The sequence below is a fragment of the Alnus glutinosa genome, chromosome 2 (genome assembly GCF_958979055.1).
Source record: "Alnus glutinosa chromosome 2, dhAlnGlut1.1, whole genome shotgun sequence".
NCBI classification, from domain to species: domain Eukaryota; kingdom Viridiplantae; phylum Streptophyta; class Magnoliopsida; order Fagales; family Betulaceae; genus Alnus; species Alnus glutinosa.
The window spans coordinates 27515199-27528919 of record NC_084887.1 but is presented as its reverse complement, the minus strand read 5'-3'; the positions used below and the strand labels follow the sequence as shown (position 1 = coordinate 27528919).

At 35.3% G+C, this 13721-nt stretch overlaps 1 pseudogene; it reads right to left on the bottom strand.

Moving 5' to 3' along the window:
- Window positions 1-1083: 1083 nt before the first annotated feature.
- Window positions 1084-7059, bottom strand: LOC133859142 (cold-responsive protein kinase 1-like; annotated as a pseudogene).
- Window positions 7060-13721: the final 6662 nt, after the last annotated feature.

The following is a 13721-nucleotide window of genomic DNA, read 5'->3' as shown; positions in this document are numbered from 1 at the left end:
CAAATGTCTAAGTTTATACAAGGCAACAAAAAAAAAAAAAAAAAAAACACAACCTGAGATCGACCTTTGCTTGCGATCTTTTAATAAAGTATATTTTCATAATTTTTTTTCCAGGGCGGTGTCACTAAATTCTATTTAAGCACCATAAGGCCAACTTGGCCAACCATTTGTCTCTTATTATTAACTTTATCAATAAATAATACTTTAGGGAGAACTTTTCTTTAGTTTTCCTATAATTTTTAGGCTTTTTTAGGATTTTTAGAAGGGTTGTGAGTTGTATATTTGCAAATTTTGCTTCCCACTACATCATGATGCATTATAGCCCCTCCAATAATAAGAAAAGTATACCCTAAAGTAAACTTTTTTTTGTCTACACATTCAACATCTGAATAACCCATTACCTCAAAATAGCCGGTGTGTATGTAGGTTAAATTGTGATCCTACAATTAGTCTAATGTTAGGTTTAGTGCATACTTGTACATACATTAGATTGCTTACCGCATATGGATATGGCATACTTTTTATTTGCTTTTGTTTGAATGCATTTTAGGGACATTGATTTTTACTGAATTTAGCCCCTTTAACAATAGGTGCTAGGCACACAATCCTCCATTCTCAATCTCTCAAAAACTTTTCCAATGTAGGTATTTTGAAACAATCTCTCAAAAATCCAAATGGTGTCTTGGAGACAACCTTAGAGGAACCCTATTTAATATAAAAAGCGGTCTTCAATCTACTAAAGGTAATCCTAATCATATCAATAAGTGTGCAATTCTTTCTTTCTGCTACACTATTTTGTTGTGGTGTGCCATTCATTGTATGTATATTGAGCAACAATGCCTTCCTCTTCAAGGGATTTCGCAATTGGACCTATCATTTGCTCATTTTAGTGCACTTATCATAATACTTAGTCTCTCTATCATATCTTTTCATCTTGATTCTCTATCTCTCTCTATTTTTGCAATATAAGTTTTGAAAGCATATTTAATGTTTAAAAGATAATATAATGCAGAATATAAAGCGGACTATAAAAAGAGACACAAAGAATTACGTGGTTTAGTCTTATGACCTACGTCCAAAGGATAACAATCAAATGACTACATTTTGCTCTTATTTCTTTGAGTGATGTTTACAATATAACAGGCTCTTATTAACAGGAGAATAAGACAATAAAAATAGACTTTAACTACAAATAGGTAATAGTCTTCAACTGTGACTAAGCGATAGACCTTAACTGTAGCTAGGTCACAGTTTTCAACTGTGACCAGGTGATAATCTTTAACTATAGTTAATTCGCAGTCTTCAACTGTGATAGCCTTCAACTATAGCTTGGATTCTTGAACTACTTGTATACCCTAACAATGTCTCAACCTTATCATTCAGAGTTATTCTTACAGATCTTACAGACGTATTAGGGAATGAATTTCATTCCAATGTAAAACCCAAGTAAAGGAAACTATATATATATAATCAAAATCAGATATATATGTTTAACGTTAGCGAGCCGAGACCAGAGAGGTAGAGACAGTGGCATTAGATGTGGATGATGCAGTTGAAGTGGAAGTGTCTCCCCGGACCCTTTTCTCAGAATCAACGTAGGCTGGCTTGCTTGGCGGCTGACGTTCCACCGAACCTTTGCTTTTGAGCAAAACGGCAACTTCAGACATTGACGGCCTCAGACCAGCCGGTGACTGCATGCACGACAGAGCAATCTCTATAATTCTTTTCACTTCTTCTACCGTATACTCCTTTGGGTCCAACGTTTCGTCTACCAACTCCTGATGCATGTCATTCTCGTACAGTTTCCATGCCTATTATTTCGATCACCATAAAAGACAATTAATTTATGATCATCATGCACTAGATATATATTTCCATTTCTAATTAGAATTAAGGGAAAATCGATGTGTTTTACCTGATTTTCAATTAGTTTCATGTGGTATTAAAATAAACTCCAAGGTCATAATAATTTATTTCTTATAGTCAAATTTCGTCCAATACTGATTAACAGATTCCGATAGTGCGACACGTCGCACTATCGGAATCTGTTAATTCAGTAGACAAAATTTGACTTTAGGGAATAAATTATTCTTTTGGCATACTTCATGGACCTTCAAATGCATTTTGATAACATATGGAGCTGATTTCAAGTAAACCACTTTGACTAATTTTTCATTTTTTCCTATAATTTATTAGATATGGGAAATTACCCACCCGTTCAAGGAGGTAATCGCTGTTAGGATCGGCTTTCACCTCGCTGCTTTTTCGGCCACATATTATCTCAAGAACAACAACACCAAAACTGTAGATATCTACCTTCTCTGATAGCTGACCATGGATCGCATATTCAGGTGCCGTATACCCTCTAATGGATTAATTAGATAAAATTAGCTATCATTTAATGATGGTAAGAAACAAAAAAAAAAAAAAAAAAAAAAAAAAAAAAAAAAAAAAAAAACAGAAAAAAAAAAAAAGAAAAAAGAAATAGAAAGTGGGGTAGGTGGTTCTTATTGAAAGAAAAGATAAACAAATAGAAAAATGAAGACAATAGAGGAAATAAAACAAAATCAAAACAAGAGATTTTACGTAGTTCGGTGTATAACCTACGTCCACAGGATAAAACTCTAAAGGGTTAGAGTGATCTAATATCGATAAACCAAACTATGGAAATATATATTCTCTAACAATATCATTTTAAGGTTTTGGGACAAGTGGTGATCTAACATGGTATCAGAACCAAAGGTTTTGAGTTTGAACCATAACTTCATCATTTACCTTTCATTTCAACTAAATATTTCACGTGTTGGACCTCACCTATTAAAAAGAAATTTGAGCTCATACGTGAGGGAGAGTGTTAAAGTATTGATTAAATTATTAAATTTACCTCTTCCTATCAGTTTAAACTTTTATGGGAATTACATGGTGATTTAAGACCGATAACAATTCTAACTAGCTTGGCTTACAATGTTCCTGCGAATCTGGTGCTGAGATGGCTTTGATCTTCGGGTAGAAGCCTTGCTAACCCAAAATCTGCAATCTTGGGTTGGAAATCATCATCCAGAAGAATGTTGGCGGTTTTTATATCTCTATGTATGATACATACATGGAATTCCTCGTGTAGATAAGCAAGGCCCTTAGCTGTGCCCAAGATTATATCATATCTTTGTTTCCAGTTCAGAGACCCTCGTCTTTCACCTGTAATTAATATGATCAATCCCATTAGAATGTCACACAAATTAGCAATCTAGCTAGAAAATCAAAGCCTTTTGGTCGCCCCCAAAGGATTGAATATTGAAGAACAAATTAAGAAAGAGATCAATCAAATATTGCATTTATATATGTCAAAACATGGAGGAGTTGAGCTTTATATATAATAAGTTACCAAACAAGAATTTGTCGAGGCTGCTGTTTGCCATGTATTCGTAGACAAGAAGTAGTTCTGGCCCTTTGGTGCAACACCCAAGAAGACGGATCATGTTCCGATGATGAACATTACTTATAAGCTTCACTTCACTCTCGAAATCTGCCTTTGCCCTTGACGATTGGCCTATAGCCAGCTTCTTGACAGCAACTATCTTCCCATTTTTCAGAGTACCCTAGTGATCAATAATATTGGCAGGACAATTAAAGAGAGATGGAAAATTAGTCAACCATAAAACCAGAGGATTGTAAATGCATTAATATTGGTAAATATAGATGAAGATCAATCTGATAACAACTAGAGAAATGTTTGCCTTTTACTCTGGTTTCTTCGATCAGTTTTACCTTGTATACATCACCAAAACCTCCTTCTCCGAGTTTGTTTTCTTCGCTGAAGTTTTTGGTTGCAGATTTCAAATCTTTATACTTGTAATTCACTGGGCCTCGCAGCTCAGTTGCCCCTAATATGTCACCTGCTATGGAGTAAAAACAAGTTATGGTCATCTAATGTATGCAGAAAACTTAAAAGAACAAAGCAATTGTTGAAGGTATTTTGTCAGAAACATTTGGCGTTCACATAATTACCTCTAATAACTGGGTTGCGCCTTCTTAGCATTGTAAACCAGACAAACAAAGCTATTATAATGAGAATAGCACCTACGCCACCCCCAACTACTCCTCCAATAATGGCTTTCTTCTTGCTTGAACCTCCTGTAATTATATGGTCGAACAGTATGAAAAGATAATTTGATGCTAACTATACAAAGCATGCATGAAGGAAAACTGTTAAACTCACCATTCCCTAAGAAGGGAGTGATATTAGTAGTTTGGTTATCAGCAAAGAAGGGCGTGTCTGAGTACCTCAGGAAACACCCGGCATCTACTGCCCGAGCAACCCCACCAGGAAGACATAAATCTGCATTTCCAACTGCTACTGTCAAGCAATCCTGACAACCTTTTTCAGTAACTGTTTCGACACACTGTGCCACAGCGTACACTGTCGCATTACCAACACCACCAACCACTTGCTTCTTGCTCGCAGCAAAGAAACCTTTAATCCTAGGCGTTGCAACTTGGAGATCTGCTAACACTTCTTTCACGGCAGCACTAAAAGCAGGAGACTGCGATGTAGTCGTATTTCCACAAATCCCTGCATTACCAGGCAAAGTGGTCTGCTCATAGAAGCCGCTGCTCTCGTACCTGAACAAATTTTATGTATCCAACAAGAAACTTCCGTTAAAGCAACTAGTGGTTTTTAGTAACTACTATATTGCATGAGATAATCAAACATAAGATTTAAGGACTAGCTATTTTAGAGTTATTTTTCTCTTTATTTATTTGGGGCAATTAAAATCTTTCTTTTTCAGATTTTTTATTTTCTCTCTTCCTAAATTTTCTTTTTAATCTTCGATCAATTATCATTTTTTACTGTTATCATATGCTAGATGTCAAAACGATCTTAGTTCTGCCTGACGTCACCCACCAACACAAAATCTTAAAATTAAATGATTTAACTACCGTGCAAGAGGCCTAAGTTATATTTATCACTTATTATGTATAAAATAGAACAAAATATTTAACATCTAATAGTATGGTTGAACTGAAAGTACATTAATATATATCAACTATGACGGTTGTGTGTTTGCTTTAGCTATATATATATATGGACGTGCATGAACATAAATTTTTTACAAATTAATTAAATTGTATTTGGTCTTTAAAAGTAATATGTATTTTTTAAGCATGTGAAAAATATATATTTTTTTTTATTAATACTATTAAAACAATATGTAAGAAGCGTATACTAATAACAAGTTTCACCGTTTTAAAGACGAATTCTATGACTTCTACTAATCGAGTTTATAAAAGAGTTGTGTCCATCATAAGTTGTAGGGATCCTCTGGTCTACAAGGTTGCTTTCTTTTGAGTCAACGCCGACAACAGCGGTGGAATTCTCTGTATGGACCTTGCCACCTTGAACCCCACCTTAACAAATAATTCCAGTACCTAATCCCAAGCTTAACAACGAAAGAAACCAAGACCTTCCCACTGGTCGTATATATATATATATATATATATATTAAGTACATAACACTAAAAAAAAATTACAATTAAAAATAATAAATTAGGACCGGACAATCAGAAGTACTAGAAAAAATAAAAATTAAAAGGAAATGATTAAATGAATGCTATGGCCCTATTGAATTTTGAGACGAACGCCAAGAAACGTATGTGGCCACCAATTAAGGCAGTTAATTAAGTAGGATGTGGATAGGGGCATGACCCTCGCAAGACCCTTTAATCCCATTCAAACTCCCCAAGAAAAGAATTCAGAGAGGGGCATAACCCTCGTAATACCCTTCAACCCTATGCAAACGGCTGAAAGGGAGCAGAGACAACAAACACATACAATAAAAGGGCAAGATAGAAATTTAAGAACAACAATACTACAACAAACCAACCCCCCCCCCCCCAAAAAAAAAAAAAAAAAAGAAGCGACATAGCAAAACCAGCACCGAGAACAAGCAAGAGGCCGCTGTCTTTGATCCCACACTCCGGCGCATGGTGGTCATGCTCCGGTTCAAAATGAACGGAATAGAGAAGATCACCTTAGGAGATTCGGGGCAGAAGATAGCAAAGGAGGCGACAGGAGGTAGCATTCGCGGTAGAGGGTTGTCCATGCGTTGGAGCGTGGCCCACACGTGCTCGCGAGTAAATCTCACTCGCCGGCGCGTGGCACGTGATGGTCAGATGGAGACGGGCTGATGGCGGATGGAAGCGGTGAGGCAGAGAAGCAAGGTGGAGTGACATGTGTGAGAGTAGAGCTTCCTGAAATTGACAAATTTGAGTTTGAAAGACCCAAATCTAAAAACTTCAAAGAAGTAGTGGATTCGCGAACGGAAGCGGCTGTAGAAGGCGGAATCCAAATGGTTGGCAATGGAAGAGGGGCCGGCAAAGCTGGTGTATAGAGATAAATCTCCAAAAGTGAAGGATAAGACATTAAAAAGGCAGAAATAGAACCTCTAGAGAGGCAGTTTGAGCATAAGAAGAGGATAACCTGCATGATGGTCGGGTTAAAATATATAAAAAAGATAACATGCATGATGGTCGGGTTAAAATATAAATTTGGATTTGAGCTAGTTATAGTATATGAATAAGAAAGAAAGCGTAGAGGACAGTTGTATATACCTGAGGAAGCAGCCATCGTAGATGATGCGGGCACCGTTGGCAGCAGAGCAGTTGCGGATTATTTGAGACGTAGCGGCAGTGAAACAAGCAAGGCAGTCAGCGATAGAGAGGTAGTTCCTACACTGCACCATCGCATAGGCCGAACCCCTCACTTGCTTGCGAATTTGCTGTCGCTGTTGCTGTTGTTGTTCAGCTGTGCTATGAGGTTCGTGAACGTCGCGTTTAGATTAGTAAAGAAGGCCGACTCGTCGGACACGTTGTATGTGCTGCAACCGGCCTGTAGCAGATTGATCTGTGGGTCTGCAACAACCACCGTCAACCACCACCATATTAAGCTCATTGAGAACACCACATGCGTCTTTCTATGTGGGTTCATCTTCAGCTGAGCTAGCACAATAATTCAGGAATGCTCACAAGTACGTTGCAGGCTTGCAAGTGGTATATATATATATATATATGGAACTTTAGCAAGTTTGCCTTATATATATATATATATACACAGAATAAGCGTCTGTGGTTAAACTGACCAAACGTTAATGTGTCAGGGTTTCCAAACTTTCCAGGGTATATACGTTGTCCAACTGACGGCTTGAGGGTTTTTTTTTTTTAATTAAGTAGGGAAAGTGTTACAGTACTACAGGATCATTTCGGTGTGATCCTTAAAAACAAAAATGGAAAATTCTATCTTTATTTGTAATAAATTAGAGGGGCCCGGTGAGATTGGACAGAGCAAAATACCGATGAAAAGTCCATGTTCTGATGTTCTCATGAGATCAAATGTAAATTGTAATTCTCAACCTGCATTCTCATCATGGGGGACGGCTCGCTCCTACATTATTATACATATATATATTGAGGCCACGAATACAAATTGTTTTTTTAAAAAAAAAATTTGTGTTTAGGAAAAAACAAATGGTATTTGGGGGTATTTATTTGTATAAATAAGGGCATTTTAAGAAATTTGGTAGAAATCTCATTCCATTCTGATTAGAAAATTTGATTTTTATTATTATTATTTTCTTTTCTTTTCTTTTCTTTTTTTAAAAAAAAAAAGCCAAAAAATATCACTTCGATGATCATTGAAAATAAGTTAATTGGTTTCAAGAACAAAAATAGTTCTGGAGAAATCATTTGGTAAAGGGTTTCTAGGCTTCTGCTTTGATTTGTTTTTATGAGATCGACTAAATTTATATATCAATCTCTGAAGTTTGAAAAGAAAGCCACAAAAAACAGAAAAAGAAGGAATATTATCGCTCTTTATTTGTGTATTGGAAAATATATAGGAAACTCCATGGCGCTTTCGTAGCCTCGATCACCTCCGCCATCTTTGTTGGGTCCATATATCACCCGCCAGCTTAATTGACTTCAACCAAGGTTTCTAACGAACGGATTCAATAGCCACGCGCGTCACGTCTTCTCTCTCTGATCCGACAATTCAAACATGCAATCTATTTCAAATTCCAGCTGTCTCCATTCAACGTTATGCTATCTACCAGGGCACTACAGACATGTAAAAGACTAAGTCCAAGACAGGAAAGCCTGCGGGAATGCAAAATTAATAGTGTCATTATATATGTTTACTCTCTTTTTTTTTTTTTTTTTTTTTTTTTTTTTTTTTTTTTTTTTATTAAGGGTAGCCGAACTACTCCGAAATGGCCACAGGGTTAAGTGTTTGATTGGCTATTTGGTGCTCCAAAACAAGTAATTTTGTACTTGTGGTTGAGTAGCTTTGATACTTTGAGTGCGTTTGGGATTGCGATTTTGTAGACAATAAGTGCGATTTTAAATCAAATCGCAGAACATAAATCGTTTGAGAACTGCATTTTTAAAAATTGCGATTTAAAAACGCAGAAAATCTACTTTTTCAAATCGTAGGTAAGATTGTGTTTTTTTTAAAACGCAGAATTTTAAAGACTAATTTGCGATTTTAAATGATAAACTGCGATTTTGCCAAACGCTTAACTGCGTTTTTAAAAATCACTTTTTTCAAATCGCACATTTTAAAATCGTGATTTTAAATCGTACTTTTTGAAATCGCAAACCCAAACGGACCCTTTGTACTTGAGATTTGAGTTGAAAAAGGTTCCAAAAAATCAAGTACATGAAACTCTGTTCACAAGCTTGTCCGTTGATGTTCGGATGAAATAGCTTGACAGAAAGCCTCGTCTGATCGATGATTTCTGGACAGTGCTCACTCAAAAGATTTCATTTGCTAACATGTTTGCAAATATCCGAACAACTTGAAGAAATAGAAGGTTTCACCTGATGAGATGTTCGCACCTATACGAAGGGCCTGGATTTGAGAAATAAAAGCTCTCTCATTCGATGAGGCGTTTGCTAATGACAGGATAGCTCGCAGTCTTAAGGATTGTCACCCTAAGGATGTTTGGACGTCTCATTAAATTGTTCGGATGCCGCCACAAAAAACCTAAACCAACTTTAGGTTTTAAGGCTGATTTTTCTAAGCCTAAAAAAGCACTTTGAAAGCACGATATTCTTAGAGCTAAGTAAAGCTTAGTAAGGTTGTTGAGAGATTTCATACACTGAATGTTTAGCATATTCATTGTGTGCCAAGAGCCCAAGGGATACCTTTGGTATAAGTTGACTAGTTTCAATCTCTTAGAATGATCAAACCACAAGTTGTTCTACATTAACAACATGAAGTCTACCAGTAGGTCAGTAAGGATATCAAGAAGAAAAATTGTTCAGTGAGAAGTTGGAGCTGCTATGGTAGGAGGCAAGTGGCGGTGGTTGTTTGTGTACAAATGTTTAAGTTGTTACAAGGCTTGAATGAAGAAAAAAAACTCAGAGTTCACTCGATGTTTTGTTCGACCTTCACTTGAACGAGATTTCCAATAATATGTTCGCTTGACCTTCGCTAGAGGGAATTTGCAATCTTTAATGAAGCCTATTTTTGTAATTTTTTCAAGGTTGTGTCCCTAACTTCTATTTAAGCACCATAAGGTCGACTTGGCGAACCCATTGTCTCTTATTATTAGCTTCATCAATAAAGAACACCCTAGGGAAAACTTTTCTTCAATTTTTCTATAAATTTTAGGCTTTTCTAGGATTTATAAAAGGGTTGTAAGTTGTGTGTTTGCAAATTTTGCTTCCCACTATGCCATGATGCATCATAGCCCATCCAACAATAAGAAAAGTATACCTTAAAGTAGACTTTCTTTTGTCTACACATTCAGCAAAATCTGAATTTGAATAACCAACCACCTAAAAATAGCCAATGTGTCTGTAGGTTAAGTTGTAGTCCTACTGTCAGTGTAATATCAAGTTTAGTGCAAACTTGTGCATACATTCGGCTGCCTACTGCAGATGGATATAAAAAAAAATTTATTTGCTCTTTTTCCAATGCATTTTGAAGACGTTGAACTTTACTGAATTTATTCATTTTAACAATATGTGCTACTAAAGACGCACAATCTTTCATTCTAAATTTCTCAAAAAAAACTTCTCCATGTAGGTATTTTGAAACAATCTTAATATTTCTTTTTTCTTTTTATTTTCTTTTCTTTTTTTTCTTTTTATTATCTCTATGAATTTCTATATATGCTAATGACATAAGAGGTTTCACTAAAATCTTTTATTTCAAAGTATTGAGAGAAATTGTTTAATTTTATGTAGCAAACCTAAATAATTGTTTGCAAGAAAAACATCATATTATATATAGGACTAGAAAAATAACTTTGCTCTCATTGACTTTATGGTATATATAATGATCATAAAGGTCAAAGGTTCTCATAAAACTATATGAGGTTAACGTTGTGCAATTTTATGTACCACTGGTCGGATGCCTATTTTAGCCCATAGATAGAATGATTGGTTTTAAAAAATAAATAATAAATAATTTTCAAGCCTTCTAAACTTTATCACCAAAACATAAGGTTGTGTCATCAGGATAAGAACAAATTCAGAAGCCTTGCCATGTCATCACGCGGGACCCATATGAATTAATGAATCACCATGCCTCATCTCTCAATCATGGATATTAATTAATATGGCCATCCATCGCTCATGGGTGCCAGGATGTATCATGTATGTATTCCGGAACCACCATACCATGCATGGGAAAACATTGGTGGTCTCCACGGGTATGATAATCTAGACCATTCTTATATTATATGTAACAAATTTATTAAAAAATAAATAAATAAACTTCTTTTTTTAAACAAAAAAACAAAAAAAAAGGGGTAGCCCAGCCACCCCCAAAAAATGGGGGTGGCCGCGCTGGCTGGGGTGGCCACCCCTTCTCTTTTTTGTTTTCTTTTTTCTTTTTTCTTTTTTAAAAAAAAAATAAGTGTTTTTTTTTAATAAATTTATATTTTTTTATTCAGATGGACACGTGTCACTATCTTATTGGTTTTATGTGGCGTTGGCGTGGCGTTTAACAGAATCTGTCAAAAATTTTAACGGAATTTGACTTCAATGATCGATTGGTAATTATAGTTTACTACAAGGACCCCCCATAAACTTTTTAAACCACATGCAATGATTTGTACTTATGGCATACCCCAGGGACCAGTAGTGTAATTATTCCCAAAAGATTTAATGACTATTTTTTGAATAAGATCAATATAAGAATGGAAAAAATTAGACAAAATATTTGAAGATTATTTTTAGAATAATATATTTTCCTTTGTCTACAAGTATTTTGCTTTATCTCCAAGATTGGCGTCATTTTTATATTTTTATTTATTTCTTTCTCTCCAAGTATTCTGCTTAGAAAGTACTCACAATCGCGATACCCTTCAACCCTATCCGAACTCTCCAAGAAAGGAATTCAAAAAGGAGCCGGCATGACCCTCGTGATACCAAGGGCGGAGCCACCTTGGGGCTTGAGGGGGCCTTCCCCCTCCCCTCCCCAAGCCCCAAGGTTTTTTGAAAAAAATAATAAATTAATTAAATTAAAAATTAAAATTTTACCTCTAAATTTTTTTTTTTTTTAGTTTTGCCCCCAATTATTATTATTATTATTATTATTATTATTATTATTTCAATTTGACCCCCCCCAAATCCTTAAAGTTGGCTCCGCCCCTGTGTGATACCCTTCAACCCTACCCAAAGGCTTGAAAGGGAACAGAGACAACAAACACATACAATGACAATGAAAGACTGAAATTTAAGAACAATACTTCAACAACAAAAATATCCATAAAAAAACAGAAGCAACATAGCAAAACTAGCACGGGGAACAAGCAAGAACCCACACTCCGGTGCATGGTGGTCATGCTCCGGCTCAAAATGGACGAAATAGAAAAGAACACCTCAGGAGACTCGTAGTAGTGGCGAATGACATCAAAGGAGACGACAGGAGGCAGCATGCGCGGTGGAGGGTTGTCCACGCGTTAAAGCATGGCCCACACGGTGCCTGTGAGTAGATCTCACTCGTGGGCCCATGTGGGCCACGCACCGGCACGTGATGGCCAAATGGAGACATATATGATTGGTGGCAGATGGAAGTGGTGAGGTAGAGAAGCAAGATGGTGTGACGTGCATGTGTGAGTTGAGCTTCTTGAAACTGACAGATCTAAGTTTGAAAACCCAAATCTAAAAACTTAAAAGAAGTGGCGGATCTATGGATGGAAGCGGCTGTAGAAGGAGGAATCCGAACGGTTGGTGATGGATCAAAGAGGGGCCAACAAAGCTAGTGTATAAAGATAAATCGTTAAAGGCGATGAATAAAACCTCGAAAAACGGTTGTGTGTATACTACTATGACGCTTGTATAACATAGAACAAAATATATATCAACTATGACGGTTGTGTGTGTTTGCTACTTTGCTTTAGCTATATGGGTATGAAAACAAATGTTTTACAAATTAATTAAATTGTATTTGGTCTTTAAAAAGTAATATGTATATTTTAAGCATATTTTTTTAATATGTATTTGGAATTATCTGTATGGACCTTGCCACCTTGGACCCCACCTTAACAAATAATTCCAGTACCTAATCCCAAGCTTGACAACGAAAGAAACCAAGACCTTCCCACTGGTCGAATATATATATATATATATATTAAGTACATAACACTAAAAAAAAATAAAAATAATACAATTAAGAATAACAAATTAGGACTAGAGAACCAGAAGTACTAGAAAAAATAAAAATTAAAAGGAAATTATTAAATGAATGATGCGGCCATATTGAATATTGAGACGAACATCGAGAAACGTATGTGGCCACCAATTAAAAACAATGTCATCGACCGTTTGTTGACTTAGGGCTGTAAACGAGCCGAGCTTGAGTGAGTAGTGCATATACAAACTCAACTCATTTAAATTTATCACGAGCCCGAGCCAAATTCGAGCTCATGACGAGTTTTATAAATTAAGCTCAAATTGGCTAAATGAACTCAAGTCGAGGTCGAGCTCATGACAAGTTTTAAAAATTAAGCTCGGCTCAACCAATTTGTTGTAAGTTATATATATAGTTTATTTAACATACAAAAAAGAGAGGTGAACTCATTTAAAAATTAATATTACATTATATAACATATAAAAAATATATATTTATATTGTATGTTAAATAAACTATATAACTTACAAAAAAATAAAAATAAATAATGTAATGATTATTAAATATCTAATGATAATACTTATAACATATAATAAAGTGATTACATGTCATATGACACAATATTATATTATTATATGATCACGTAGTCCAATAATCCTATTGTATTACATAAATAATATGATTAAGTATATGGATTGTCATTATATTATATGAATAATAATTAAGTATTGATATTATTCCCTTTTACTATTTTATTTGTTTCTCAATTTATGCTTACATATAGTATATTGTTTGTTAATATACTATATTATAAAAATAAGTTATATATTAACAAATTAATATATAAATATATACACAAGTCAAGCCTTAATAAACGAGTTGATCCTTATACAAGTGGGTTCACGAGCTTTAATCGAGTTGAGCCAAATTTATATGAGTTTACATCGTTTAATAATCGAGTCTAATTTCGTGTTCACGAGTAACTTATTTAATAATCTATTCGAGTACGAGTTGAATTTATTCGAACCGATCTCGAGTAAGCTCACAAGTAGCTCAGCTCGTTCACACCCCTATATGTGGTTAA